General features: G+C 51.4%; 1 protein-coding gene across 1 annotated transcript in view; it reads right to left on the bottom strand.

Annotated features, from left to right (window-relative positions):
* ACO1 (aconitase 1) overlaps positions 1 to 3,681 on the bottom strand; it is a 52,743-nt gene extending 49,062 nt beyond the window's left edge. Inside the window, exon 1 of the mRNA XM_028115150.2 lies at positions 3,583 to 3,681. The gene's annotated coding sequence lies outside the window, so the exon portion shown is untranslated. The remainder of the gene's footprint in view (positions 1 to 3,582) is intronic.
* Positions 3,682 to 3,935: the final 254 nt, after the last annotated feature.

Raw genomic sequence — 3,935 nt, 5'->3', positions numbered from 1 at the left:
GCTGTGCCCATTCATTTGCATATTGCCTAGGGTTGTTTTCTTCACACGGGAGCAGAGCTGAACAGCGGCAGCGACTGTGACAGACTGTAGAGCCCAGGGGGCCTAAAGAAAAGTCTGCTGATTCATGTTCTAGGATATGGTAAAAACAGACTTTTTTTCCCTATCAAAAGTTCTGGAGGAATTGAATCACATACCTCATACTCGGTGTCTCTGTCTAGGTTAAAGAGTTTATTTTATTATTATAATTATTTTTAAAGATTTTATTTATTTAAGAGAAAGAGAGAGAACACAAGTGGGAGGCCGGGGGAGGCAGAGGGAGAAGGAGAAGCAGGCTCCCCGCTGACACAGGGCTCCATCCTCGGACCCTGAGACCAAGACCTGAGCCAAAGTCAGATGCTTAACTGACTGGGCCACCCAGGCGCCCTTAAAGAGTCTCTTTTTTAAAAAATACAGGTGACCCTTGAACAACAAGGGTTTGAAGCGCATGGGTCCACTGATCCACAAATTGTTGTCAATAAATAAAGTACAGTAAAGTAGATGTATTTTCCTTATGATTTTCTTCACATTTTATTTTCTGTAGCTTTATTGTAAGAATGCAGCATATCATACATGTAACATACAAACTGTTCATTAATTGTTTATATCATTGGTAAGACTTCCGATCAGCAGTAGGCTATTCGTAGTGAAGTTTTTCGGGAACCAGAAGTCTTACCTGGATCTTCTACTGCGCAGCGGCTCAGTACCCTTGACCTCCATGTTGTTCAAGGGTCAACCGTACAAACAAAAAAGCCCACTGGCTCTGACAGCAGCAATGCTGTGCTGGTAAACCTTTAACCACTTGCTCTCTGCGGTGGGGGAGCTCTGGATTACACCATTTGCTGATTTCCATGGTGTGGACAGTCCCATAAAGGCTAACTTCAAGCTAAAAAAATATGTGACGCCCTTGAACATGGAGTTGGGAGGAGATGCATACAAATGCTAATGCAAACTAGCTCCTGCAAACCCCTGGTTCCTCGGACATCAGTGGTCCCACCGCCCACTTTAAAGATGTAGACACTGAGGCCCAGAGAGAGTGTCTTGCTCAAGGCTGCCCCAGTGACTGGAACCCCACTAGAGCCTCATTTCCCAGTACAGGGTCTGGCGGCCCCCAGGGAATCACTTCCCCTGTAAAAGGAAGAACAGAGGAAAGAAGGCAAAGGAAGTTCTTCACCAGGCACATTGTAATAAATGCTGGATTTATCATTATCTTTGCAGCTTGCGACTCTGGCTTTCTCAGCATGTACTCTGAAGCACACAGCGGGTAGGGGTAGTGTTCGTCACGCAGGGCCAGGTTTCTTGCGAACACTCGACAGTGGCCTGTCTCCGTTAACCAGCACTTACCTAAGCTACCAGACTGTGAACTCCAGAAAGACAGGGGCTGCATCTGTTTGTGCTCACTGCTTCCCCCCCCGCCCAGTGTCCAGGACAGAACTGGGCACTTGGTAAAGTGGATAGTCAATAAATTAAGTACTGAAGGGATAAAGGCATGAGACCCCCACCATCAAAGTGGTGCTTTATTCCAAGAACACAGCAGGTGCACAGAGATCCCATTCCCTTCTCCCTTCTGTGGCCAGGGCAACAACATGCAATATGCTCATGTACTTTAACATCTCTCAACTATCAGTTGCAGTATCCAAGCTGCTTCATCAGAGCAGGAGAGGCTCTGTGGATGGAGGAGCAACAGGGAGGACAGAGTTAGAGAATCATTTTCCTTTGGTGAATATACGTATGTAATTTCTATCTGGAACTTGTTTTGACAGAGCATAAAGCCAAGGAAATAAACCCATGAGGGATCCCACCTACCACAGAGCAGGGCGCAGAACATGGCTTTCTGGTAGGGGCTGAGGCAGGGCCGCTCCAGGTGGTACACCTCTAAAAGTGGAAAGTGAAAGAGCAGCAAGACTGGGGAATCCTAATATTCCAACGAGCTCAAGGCTACACAAGTACAAACAGCAATGAACGTGGAGGAAAGGAAGGCAATGTTCTTTTGGAAATGACTTTTTGACTACTTGGTGACTCTCACACCAACCCCTAACACACTTGGCATGGGCTCCCCGTGGCCACTTCTCTGAACCCACAGGTCCTGTTTGCCACATCACTGCTGTGATCTGGGCACACAGACAGATCAGCTCTGTGGGCACAGAAACAACCAAAGCCATCTGTGAGCCTTGCTGAGTTTTCAGGAGGCCACTCACTGGGGCTCATCTCTTATGTGAAGACCTAGTACTTAGTTTCCAAAGCGAGATCAAGCTTGGTCCCAAATTCTAGAGGTTAACATTGTTCATGCATGGGGTTTAGAGCAAGCATCCCAAACAAGAAGCAAGACCAATGACTGAAGCCTCCAAAGAATTTCCTACACCAGTGGTTCTCAAAGTGTGGCGCAGGAACTCTAGGTATCCACAAGATCAAAACAACTTTCATTATAATACCAAGAAGCAATTTGTCTTTTTCACTGTCACATGTTCAGGAGTATAGGTAGAGTTTTCCAGAGGCTACATGATGTGATATTGCAAGACTGAATGAAGAAGCATATATTAAGAATCCAGCTGCCTTCTATTAAACCTGACATAAAGACATTTGCAAAAATATAAAACAACACCACTCTTCTCAGTAACATTTTGTTTTGGAAAATATGGATATTTTCATAAAATGCTATGTTAATATATAATAGGCCCACTATTTTAAAAGATGGATTATTAAATATGGTAAATTTTGTTTTGTATATATGGTAAATATAAAAAATATAACTCACATAAACAAAAGGTAGAGGAATTTTTATGTGTAAAGGGGTTTTGAGGTCCCCCAAAAGTTTGAGAACTGCTGTCCTAGAGGCTGTGTCTCCCTGCCCCCAACCCTGTGAGGAGGGTTATGTGTGTTGCAGGAATGATGTGCCATTCTGATGTCTGGCTGGATTAGGAAAGGCAGCTCATTTTCCTTCCTGGATCTCTGAATCTATGAGGGTAGGCTCTGTGCCCAACTCTTCCACCTCACCCCATTTGCCCCTCACCACTTGGTGTGGATTCCCCGATCTGCCGGCTCTGTGAGGATTTCCCTATTCTGCAAGCCCGGGAGCGGTGGTGGGAACTCCCTCGTGAGGCCCGCACACCCTCCTGGGGTCAGGACACCCCAGCGAGGCCCGCACACCCTCCTCTGGGTTAGGATCCGCCAGTTCGGCCGGCCTGCAGAGCCTGGACGAGGACTCCCAGTGAGGCCCGCACAACCTCGGCGAGGACTCTCCGGCGGCATGCCCAGTCAAGGCAAAAGAGGGACGAGGAAAGCCATTTCCAGTCCCCGAACCCTGTCCCCAGCGCGGCACAGGCTGGAGACAAGGCGGAGAGGTCAGTCCCCAGGAGCTAGTCCCCTCCCCGATTCTCCCCGGGGCCTTCCCCGGCTTTTCTCCAGCCCCGGGCCGCTCTGCGCACCTCAGTCCCGCTCAGGGAAGGAGCCTCGGGCGCCGCGGCAGAGGCTCGCGCCGACTGCCCCGGGGACAGGGCGGCCGGCGCTCCCGCCCCGGGACATCCGTCGGGCCGGACCGGTACTCACCGCTGAAAGCCCAGCCGGGATCTGACGGGCTGGCGGGCACCAAGTGCGGGGCTAGTTCCAGTACGCTGCGCGGTTCCAGCGGCCGCCGCCTCCGCGCCCCTCCCCCTGCCTCCCCCGGGGCCACCGGCCGGTGGGCGGAGCAGGGGCGGGGCGCGGGGCGCCGGCCTCGGGCGCCGCTGGGCCGCGGCCGGAGGGGCGGGGCGGGGCGGAGTCTGTCCCGGCCCCCCGCCCGGCCCGGATGGAGCTACTTGGCCCTGGGCGGGAAGGGGGCGGTGGCTAAGGGCTCAGCGGGAGGAAGCGTGCCGACGCGTGCTCGGTCGGCTTCACCTCTGCGGGCCCACGGCCTGGGACGC

The sequence above is a fragment of the Eumetopias jubatus genome, unplaced genomic scaffold, assembly GCF_037043125.1.
Source record: "Eumetopias jubatus isolate StellerSeaLion01/CBP00866 unplaced genomic scaffold, mEumJub1_p1.0 scaffold_15, whole genome shotgun sequence".
NCBI classification, from domain to species: Eukaryota; Metazoa; Chordata; class Mammalia; order Carnivora; family Otariidae; genus Eumetopias; species Eumetopias jubatus.
The sequence above is the reverse complement of the archived record's forward strand: the minus strand, read 5'-3'. Positions and strand labels throughout refer to the sequence as shown.